The sequence below is a fragment of the Stigmatopora nigra genome, chromosome 15 (assembly GCF_051989575.1).
Source record: "Stigmatopora nigra isolate UIUO_SnigA chromosome 15, RoL_Snig_1.1, whole genome shotgun sequence".
Taxonomy (NCBI): domain Eukaryota; kingdom Metazoa; phylum Chordata; class Actinopteri; order Syngnathiformes; family Syngnathidae; genus Stigmatopora; species Stigmatopora nigra.
The window spans coordinates 4,254,645-4,265,854 of NC_135522.1; the positions used below are offsets into that span (position 1 = coordinate 4,254,645).

An 11,210-nucleotide genomic window follows, 5' to 3' on the forward strand; every position below is an offset into this window, starting at 1 on the left:
AAAGTGGAGATGCCTGACGACTGGCGGGCCGGCGAGCCGAGGACTCGATATTTTGTCGAGCGTGAACTGGGGACGGAAATAGATGGAAGCGGTCGGTCGTTCCATCGTGCTTTCATCTCGCTGACCCGCCGCGCAAATTTCATGCTTTGACAGCGAGCGACACTTGATGAAAGTCGACGTCGTTAAACTTCCCAATTGAAAAAAAAACCCAGAAAGATTGTGGATATGCTGTTAGGGCGGGGGAAACATATTTCCTATTTATTTGGTTATTAAAGACATTGGAATGGACGCCAAGTCCTGACAAGCGAAAAGCTTGTATCTCTTTAATAGAGACAAAAATAGAAAGGGCAAAAGGTGGTTTCAGTGAAGAAATGGAATCACTTGGAAGTTTTTTGACACTTTCTCTACACAAATGCTAATTTTTTTTCTATTTTTTGTTCACTGATCTAATCCTTCTTACTTGCAATTATATTTGGATTATTTGATGATGAGATCTGTCCTACAACCAGAGTTAAATTGAGTGACAAGGGGAATAAAAACAGACTGTTTTTTTTTCCAAAGTTGTATATTTGGATGTCTTTTTAGACCTTGTTCCATTTTGGTCAAATACAACTCAAGGTCAAAAAAGTACACATTTTTCTACTGACATTTTTTGCACTATATAAAAAAAAAACATGGTTTAATGCCTAGAAATACCTTGTTTTGCTCTTTAGTATTTGGCTCATAGAAGATAATAGTTTCATTTTTCTGGCTCTATATCAATAATCGTTGTATTCATCACCTTAAATCGTAGTGTATCGTAGTAACCGGACACCCAAAAAAGTTTCCTGCCTTAAAATGAATCGGAAGTTAGCCATTTTGTATTGTCAGGGAAAAACAACGAAAAACCCAAGCATGGGTTTCAAGAACATCTCAATGTCTTCAATGGAAAATTGACCAGAAAGCCAGCAATTTGCTTTTAAAGCAGTTGTTTTCTTCACGGTATTTTCCCGAGACAAACAGTATTCTCCTCGACAGATGGGCGATACAAAATTGCCACGCTATTTTGACGACGCCATCCAATTTGAGTACAATTTCAAAGATCGGCCAAGAACAAGCGAACCGTCGATGGCTTATCTTTTGTTTGGCAGTGCGCTATATGACGACTACTTGATATTCCGCTGTTTCCTCTCAAAGCGGAGCCATCTATTATTGCAAGCCACTCCATTCTACTTGTCTATTTCTTTATCTGATGGCGGCCAGTCGATGAGTCGCGGCTGCGGTGTCAAGTCCCGATCCAGATCGTTAATGTGACGTCGCCGAGAAGCCCAATGTGTCATCGTGGCGTTACGCGTTTAATGGCGTCTTTTATATTCTGGGCATCAGGCCTGTGCCGCAGTTGTTTTAACAATGCGCACCTGTTCTGCTACGTGATCAATACGGCAAGGCGTGGATCGGCAGTAGGTGGGGTCGCACGTTATCGATATCTCATTGCGCGGTAAAGAAAACGATAAAAAAACCTTGAGACTAATGTGCTACTGTTCGTTTCTCATCCACTCTGAAGTAGAACAAAATGTTTTTTGGTTCAGGATAGGTAGAAGCGTGAATTAATAATGTTGGAAGAAAGGTTGCTCTATAGTTATCTTCTCATTTGCATCTAGAGGGAAAAATATTTGCGGACTCGGTTATTGATTTGAATTGTTTTATCTGTTATCCCATTATTTGATTAACAAGGGACAAAAAATATTTTTTTACTGTTAAAAGAAGAGTTTTTACTCTTTTACTAGTCAGACTCGGGTTGGTTCGTGGGCTGCTTTAATAATATTTAGGTTTTTTTTTTTTAATAAATTGATTATATTAACTGGAATAAAGGGCCGGAATATTCAGTCTTTTATAGATCTAAAACAATGTTTATTTCATCGTTTTTAATGTATTTTTACATTTTATAAAATGATTTTTGAACTAAAACTGAAAAAAGTGGATTAAAAAATGACAATTATTGATTTAAAAGGGGGAAAATCAGGAAATTTAATATACATCTATACTCTTCATTAGAATTTTATCTTTAAACAGAAATTCACCACTCATTATTTACTTAAAATGATGCTTTGACACCAGTGGTCTAATGTCTGTTCATATTCTCACAAAAGCCAATAGTTAGTAGCTCTTAAGGGCTCAATCAAAGTGCTCTAGAACAGATGGCGGATAGCAAAATGGTAGAATAACTTAATTACTCCTTTTCTCCCACTTCACTAGTAAGTCGTTGTACCACTGTATTTCCACACGGATCATTAAGCAGCTTCTACGAATGCCACTTTTGCACGATGACAATCAAGTGTCCTTCAACCAGTCTGTGTTTACATGTTTAACTTTGCGCCTAATCTGCTTCAGTATGGAGATAATTAACTCATCTGTTCTCCCATCTTGACAACACCAGCATGCATTGGCGCAGCTGTCTTTTTTTGCCGCCATCTTGCCATTAACTTGGAAGGGTCAACCTACTTTACAATCCTGAAAAACCCAAATGTCTTGTTTAGTTCACCCCTACCTATTTCTCACTATGCTCATCTATGTTATCTTACATGTTCTTAATCCTCAGAACACCAGCAAACAGCATTGAGGGACCACTTGCCGCTTTTAATCAAACACATTAAGATGTCAGCGAGGGTGCCGCTACCGCGACACGGAAATGAAGACGTTTATTCGCTGTGCCTCTTCATTAACGAGACAAGACGCGATTTAGTGTTATTGGATGAAAGCCTGCCCTGGCGGAAATATCGCAAAATATGATCTTTACGACCGCCAGTAAAGGCTCACGATGTGTGCACGTGCGCCAAGTGGGGGTTCGCTCCAGTAAACACACATTTCACACTTTTTGTGTGAGTTTTTTTCACCTTAGGTACTGAAAATAGCAACTTCCAAAATAGGTTTAATAGTGTTTTGAGGAGTTTTTTTGATCACAGTTTTAACGCCTCTTCAGCCCAGTAAAACACTATTTTTTTCAGTTTTGTATACACTATGTACGTACATTTTATAGTGTTAAAAAACATGCAGTTTATCGTGAGGCAACGAGTTAAGAGCACCAAATGTGTTTTCTCAAGCTAGCAAGATGTGCAGGCGACTTTGAGAAAAAAACCTAAAAACTAATCAAAGAAGGGTAACAAGGTGCGAGATAAAAATAATCACAAATATAAAGTGTAAAAAAAGAAACGTTAAGAGAACAAAGAACACTGGGGACACATTCACCGCCACAGAAAGCAACCGACATGACACGAGATGGGAAAAGGGAAAATGACCAGAGACAGATGCCTAAAAGAGGAAAGCAAATCTAACAAGACAACGAAGCATACCTGGATAAGACGTGAGTGGATGGGGAGAGCTGGAGGAGACCAGGTGGAGACTATAATAATAACAAATGGGCAGAACAGTGTTTGGGACAAGACTGGAAATTTTACATTTCATGCTGTCAACTGAACTTTTTGGTTCATTGACAGTCGTTGCATTTACGAAGAAAAATCTCTTCTAAAATGGTATTTTGCAGCATCTTGCTGTATCTACACTCTTCTCATTGTGAACTACTATCTATGACTTCATTTTTTGAAGCTTGATTCAATTCAATTTAACCTCGATTAAAATATTTCGTGACTGGACGTTTGGTCGCAGTCTTTTGGTTGCCGGTCTTTTGGTCCCATTTGAATATAATTTTGAGTACTGTTTAATATCTAAGTACTGTTTAATATCTAAGTACTGTTTAATATCTAAGTACTGTTCAATATCTAAGTACTGTTCAATATCTAAGTACTGTTCAATATCTAAGTACTGTTCAATATCTAAGTACTGTTCAATATCTAAGTACTGTTGAAACCAGCTCTGAAAATTATATTCATGAGAGAGTTTAATATCTGACTATCTACTGTTTTCAGCAGTACTTGGATATTAAACAACTCTCATGAATATAATTTTGAAAGCTGGTTTCAACGGTGAACTCTCTGTCACCATTTGACCGACGACCAAAAGGGACCAAAAGACCGGCGACCAAAAGTCCCAGCACTAAATATTTGAACCCTGAGAAGTGAAAAAACTTCAAGCATTTGTATGGGTAAGGAGTACCTCTTAAGCACTGATTCGGATCTGCAGATTCAACAAAATCAGCCAGTCTTAAAATGCTACAGCAGTTAGAGTAATGTCCTTCTGCTTTTATGGCCATTCTGTCTGTGGAATGGCACATTACACGTCTCATTGCTGTTTGCTTGGTCACCAGTTGAAGAGATTTCTGACTTGTTTGTCGGCTACCACGGATTACCAGGGCAGTGTAATCCATTTTTCTCCACAACACATGGTTTGAATGTTCTACCTGAAGCTCAGATTGACGCACGGCTGTTCTGACATGAATATTCCCACTTTGACCCGCCCGCCGGACCTGACTGGCAGGTGATTGGCGGGCAGGTGGCTACCAACTGTTCCGCTGTCAGCCATATTCTGTATATGGAGCACGGATAAGTGTAAAGGCTGTGGTTAATCTGATGCGGTGGCTGCCTACGCGGAACCAGACCGCCGCAACTAACCCCCCTACCCTACCCCACCCCACCCATTGCCAGTCCAGCTGTCACCATGGACTGGACGGTTGCCCACACACATGAGGCTGACCCCTGACTATCACACACGCATCCATGGCCTGTAATCCACATATGAGCAGACCACTTTGGTCCTAATCTGTCTTGGAAGTGGGGGTGTAGTATTTTTTTTTTTTCCTTACAAAATTTTCCTGCAGCTAGCGGTCAAATAACTGACTGTGAAAATTGAGTTTAATATGTAGCTTCCCATCTGTGGGATTTCCTGTGAAAAATTCAAATCCGATTTCAACCTGACTTGGTGCAGTTGAATTTATTTTGGGACCTATCTGGTTGACGTCACATACCAATACATGCGGTTCTTAACAATGAGATGAAAAAAATCTTTTGAAAGACTTAGAAGGATAGTTATTTAGTGACTGATGTGATTGGTATTGTCATTAAAAAAGGGGAAAAACAGCATTTTTGAAGTTAAATAAGTTTGGAGTATAGAATGTATACTAATGCTTTTTATTAATCAATTGGTTTATTTAGTTTAGTCACTAGCATTGTTATACTCTCGTCTTCTCTGTGCAGCAGCAATCATATGGCGCGCAGTAAATAAAATCCAAACTTTTCTTTTTACCCCTTGTCTTTCTGCCCAGACCAACGAAAAATTAGAGGGAACATTGGTCACTAGAATAGAATTTTGCATAGCCTAGTGTAAATTTCCATCATGACACCTATTAGTTCGGAGCGCCCATTTCTTTCTTCACAGTTTCCAGCCTGAAGTTTGTATCTAAGTCACATGATCTTGTCAATAAAACTAGCTCATCTGTTGGGGGTAGTAGCTAGGGATTCTGATCCGAAATTATTGGATCTATATTGATTAAATCCCACAAAATGTTCCTGCCTGTTCATTTTCCAAGTCACTTTTAACCTTCTACAGATCACAGCAATTAAACTTGTCGCATTCTAGACCTCACATGTATCGAAGGCCGCCCGCCACACGTGCCAACATGCTAGCCGTCAGGAACAATGACAAGGATGGAGATGCCTGTTACCCCCTCGCCTCCCATTCCTACCTTCGCCTGCGGGGACGAATCGTTGGCGAAAGGGGAGGGGGGCGAGTGAAGGCGCGCTATGAATTTAAATGGGCCGGGAACTCTGGTGTGCCCGTGAGCGCGGCCATAAAGTCTGGCGAAGGGAGGTGCTAGGAAGCTCGCCCCGATACCTGACAACACGACTTCTAGCGTCCACCCGATTGGTGATCCCATCAGCCTCCTCCCTCTGCTCAAATATAAATGGTATCCCAAAGTGGCGGTGAAATCTTACGCCAACAGCTGTCCATAAATCGTAAGAACACGCTTCACGTGGCTGTGTTTGATGATTTAGCATGGCTTTCTCCTTCTGACCTTGGAGAGATTGCGTTGATATTCCGGCTTCTGTAAATGTTTACTGTTCTGCTTATTTGTGACTGGCTCTCTGTTTATTGAGCGTCCAATTGAAACGGTGTATTCAGAAGCGCCCACGTGTTTTTGTCTTCGCTCTCTGGTGTGTAGTTTGGCACGTTATCGGGAATGTACACTCAAGGTGTCATCTGGATACAGGTGATAGAAACTAAACATAAAGTGAATGCTAGATGGAATGAATTGCTTATGGCAGATATACTCTGAATTCATCGATCAATTTGTTGGAGCATTTTGCATCATGTCTGATAACAACAGCTTTAACGCTGTGATTTCAGATTTTGTCCTGAGGACTGAGATTGACTTGTTGATCGTGAAAACCTTTACTTTGTCTGATCCAAAAGGATAAATTGCTCAGTTCAAAATTCCCTTGAAACAATGCCATAGCTGTAGACTTTCTAAAACTGCCTTGCTCACTCCCATCAAGGTTTAAGTTGGGCAACTATCGCAAAACTAGTTGACTGTTCCACTCCACTACAGTCCCACTAAGTGCTACATTTGAAAATCATACTGACAGACAACTCTGCAACGTAAAGTCACCTGCCCAAAACAAAAAAATATAGAAAAACCAAAACTCCAAATGAAAGCTACCTTATCTTATGAGTGTTTTGTTAAAAAAAAACGTAATTTTTCCTCACAGTTAAGCCACAAATCGTGATCCCAATCTGTCTAATACTGACAACTTCGTATAATAGATGTGAGATCCGTACACTCTTTTAAAATATGTATACATACACTTTTTGCAGTACGTGTCTAGTTTTCATAAAATTATCCATCAACATTGTTAGTATAGCCTTGTTATTGTTTGCACATCCATATTGTATAACAACTAATTACTCAAACAGCGATACGGTTGAAGTAGCATAATGAATAGCTATTTGTCACCTGCCGGACTGCCGTGCCACTGTTTACACGCCCCCTTCATATTCAGGTGAAACAAGTCATATTTTATACCCGTTTCATTATGGCATTGTCATTTTTGACTTAGTGTTTAAAGCAGCATCCTCCTTACTGCCAATGTTCTGTTTATTTTATTTATTTTTTTACTTTCACTTCTTTTCTACAAGGGAGCAGGGCAAATTCAGTTCATAATCCGTATGGATTTCGACAGGTCAGTAATGTCAGCATTGAATAAAGGACAGCAAATTGTTTCATGAAGAGAAAATGAGAAAGAAAAAGGCTCCCGGCTTGATTTATTTTCCTTCTCACGTTTCTCAAAGCTTTGGGGGCATTGACCCCATTGCAGCCCTTTAAAAAATGTGTCTGTATTGAATTATGTGATTAAAGTGTCTGGCGGTATAGTACTTGCAAATTTAAGATTAAATTCCAAATTGATAACTCAAATCCTTTAATAAGTGAAACATTTGGAACAAGTTCGCTGGAGGAGAAGGTGTTTGAGTCCTTGAAATGCGGTTTTGGGTTGGAAAATTGAATTTATATAGCTTGATGGATTGATTAGCATTGCTTTGGATATTTAACAACAATTTTCTATTCTTTTGGTGACTATAATAAGTATTTTTAAACAACTGCGGCTAATTTCTGTTGCTTTGAACGACACACTTAAATGGCTTCTTAACTCTGGTCGTATATTAAGGTTTATAGTCTGATAACAGGTGTCCAATTTTAATTACCAACAAAATGTGTTTTATGGTAGTTAATTACCCTGAGCCATAAAAAAACACATTTTAGAGTTATAATTTCAATGCCAGAGAGCTTTGACAAGGATTTTCTTGGCTGTTATACAGTCTGTCAGAATCAAGGTACCGGTCCATGCCGATCTCCAAGCTGTCACATGACTGGCTGACCCAGAAATGTTGTCAACCGTACAGTTGCAGCAAAGTTTCTGATTGGATCTTTCAATGTAAGCTCTTTCTATGTGTTTTATCTCATTTGTATGCACATTTTTTTTAACCAATGCAACCAGTGCTTTCTTTCATTGGCACTTTTGTTGACAATGGGCCAACAATGGCGGCTAAAGTCTTGTTATTTTGGTTTCAATAGAATTATTAATAATTTTTCAATGGAGACACATCGTTTTCCACTTGGTCAAAGTAGTTTTCAATCAAATAGTTTGACCAAAACAACAGAATACGCTACATACTGGCTTCTATGTGATCAATCCTACATTACACATAATAAACATTTTCCCATAATTATGATTGAAAACAACTAAAATGCAGCAATGAAATGTAATATACGCAAAAATCTTAACTTCTGATAAATGACTTCTGCCAAGTGAAGATTCCTAGCCAACAACAAAATAGAAATAAAAGTGCACTTTGCACTTTAGTTTGGTTTATTTTACAAACAAAAAGACTACAAAATTGAGGCTTAATGACATCCAACCTACCAAATTCAGAAAAGTACTCCTTGGGATAATAGTAAGACTTTTAAAATACACTATTAACATTGACATTGAGAAAACTTGTGGGTTTGAGTCCCTTTCATGTCAAAGTGTATACCTATCTTTAGGAAGTCACCAATTTAGGTCAGTCAATGCCATTTTTTTCTCCACCTAAACCAAACCCTCTGCGTTCCCATCGATCAGTCTAGCGAGCAGCAGAACCACTTTGCTATCCTCTACGAGTGCTAGAACGGACCCTTCGGGGGTCCACGGGAAGCTATCGCATTCTGACAAACTACCTCCTGGCGGCAGGTGCGCGAACATGAACGTGTTGCTCCAAATGTTTACAATGACTCATCGATCTCCTGACCCTCTGGCATCTCCACAAAGCGCCCCCCTGGCGGGATTAAGCAACACTTGGCGACACCTATTGACACACTCCACCATATTTTTGATTCCCTGCCGAGAACCCTAAATTTCACCGCCAAGTGTTCGACGCAAACAACTGGAAATTTTCCACGTGGCTTTTTTCAAGTTCAAAGCACAAAACAAATGAGAAAATTCTCACCTGCGTCGGCAATCCGCACCCAGCCCGGAACTGTCAGCGCTCATTCCTATCCTTGATCCTCTTCTTCTTTTCACCCCCCCCTCTCTCTCTATCTTCTTTCCCGTTTTCTGTCTCTCTCTCCCCCCCTTTGCACTTGTTTGAGTCTATTTCAGTAGCAGCGACAGAAGAGTCCGCTGTGTCGGCGGCATGGTTTCCAACACTTTGGCAGAAGGTCACATTATCACTGCCTGGTGAGGAAGAGAGAAGGAGGTGGTGGTAGTGGAGGAGAAGAAGGGGGTTGACGATGCGGCGTGATGGAGCGATATTACAGCGGGCAGATTAACACATGGTGGCTTTTCACACTCACTTTTAGCTCAATTTTCCTCTTGGGAAGTTGAGACGTTTGGCTCAGGGAAGGCTTTTCGAGTAAAAAGGTCCCAAGGTGTTGCTTAGAAAGCCTTTTTTGATGTCTCAATTTCTTTTTTAAAGATGTTTAGCCATAACAATTCCAGTTTTGGGCTGAAAGTCGATGCCTGGTAAGGGAAAGGAACCTCCAAAAAGAGCTGTTGGAAACTTAGCAAAACAAATCCCTTTTCCAAGTGGTACTCCTTGGTCTTATCAATGGGGAGAGCGGACTTTCTGAAGCTGATCCTTCAGGGTGACCCTAGTTTTCGTCTTCTCCCAGAGTCCCCTCCTCACCCTGGCTTGGCGCTCCGGCTCCATCAAAGCCGGACAGATGGCGACGGCGTAGGGGGACAGATGTGAGCAAGACTGCCGTTGGAGTTGGGAAAATTCCTATCGGTTTTGATGTTTTGACTTGACGTCCCGCGTTTGCTCTCTGGCCCCCCCACGTCGCACCTGCGCCCCCGCCGTCGTCCACCATCAGCGGGGCTCTGGCTGGCCACTGCTAAATCCCGACTGCAACACGGTGTATCACAGAAAGGGTTTGTGGGCTGTAATGATTATGTAGTAAGGATTTATTCTTTGCCCTCCCTCTTCTACGCTTGCCTCTCTCTTCCTCTCGCGCATTCCAGCGCCCTCCCCTTCTTCTTCTCTCCCGGACGCTCCGCAACTCAACAGACACTTCTTTTCTCCCCCCACACACCCCCCACCCGCCACCGTCTAATGCGTCATCACAATCTCTTAGAGGCGTTCTGCTACAGGTCTGGCCATAGCTCACTTCAACAGGTTTGCCCTTGACTCGCTCTCTCTCAGAGACTCTCTGGGAATTGTTCTCTCACTGTGTTATCCATCAAGGTTGAACAGAAGGTAACTGGACTTATTCGCTCTGCTCAATTCCACCTGTCTGGTTAAGAATCCTAGATTTTCACCCTCAGGGTGAAGCATGGGGCTGGCTTACTGGTTGTAGTGATTTCCCAATTGGATACAATTAGTATTTGTGGAGAGGCTAACAGCATTGGATTTGGTGAGAAATCCAGTAGTCACGTGTTTAATACAAAGTGGTTTATCATTTACTGGTAACATTATATTTTGTGTTAATTTTAACGCATTTAAATTTTTACTTTAGAGGTATGACAATGGCTTGAAGAGGAAAACCTGGATTTAAACAGGTTTTAGACCAAGGGTAGGCAAACTTTTAGACAATCTACCTTTGTCCAATTGGACTTCTATTGTGCCCCAAAATCATTTAACCATGTAAAAGAGGACCAGGAGAGTCTAAGACAAAATCATCAACGTCCTCTTCTGTTTCGATGATTATGAAATCCCCTTTAGTCATCATTTTTGTCGACTAAAGATGGCCAACGGTTGGACCTCAGCCAAAGCCTGCACTTATGAAGACAAGCGGCTTAACGACATTTTGAGACCGAACGAGTCCTTGTGGAAATAAAGGGGGAATCACTTAGTCGCTGTTTGCTTTTCTTAAATGGAAGACCCCAAATTGGGACCTTGGCCGAGAGAAGAAAGACGTGTCACGTGAAAAAGTTATTGTATTTTTTTTTAACCCCATTCAAGGACCCATTCAACATTCTTCAAGGACTTTACTCTTAACTTGATGACCAAAAACTCAATAGGCGAGTGTTCCATTCATTTTGTGTGGCCTGACAGAAATTGATAAACTGGTTTAGAGTCTCATTGCTGCAAGACTGCAACTCCTAATGAGAAATCAAACAATAGTCCAAGGGTTCAATGTTTTTAAGCAAGTCAATTGACCAATGGAGACTTTGATGAAAACTGTCACAAAGCCTTGGACTGAAACCTGAAAATAGTTCAGCGGGCGCTATGACACGAAAGAGAACAAATTATATATATTTGTCGCTCATACCTCTCTCTATATTAGGCTTTTCATTGTGCTTTTTCTC

The 11,210-nt window shown here is 40.7% G+C and overlaps 1 protein-coding gene across 2 annotated transcripts in view; it reads right to left on the reverse strand.

Annotated features, from left to right (window-relative positions):
- The window catches only part of grin2ca (glutamate receptor, ionotropic, N-methyl D-aspartate 2Ca), a 34,502-nt gene extending 24,577 nt beyond the window's left edge, over positions 1–9,925 (reverse strand). Inside the window, exon 1 of one of the 2 annotated variants that reach the window (XM_077735071.1) lies at positions 8,911–9,925. The gene's annotated coding sequence lies outside the window, so the exon portion shown is untranslated. Of the gene's footprint in view, positions 1–3,329; positions 3,380–8,910 lie in introns of those variants that run through there. The other variant, XM_077735072.1, reaches the window with a different exon arrangement.
- Between the last annotated feature and the right edge of the window lie 1,285 nt (positions 9,926–11,210).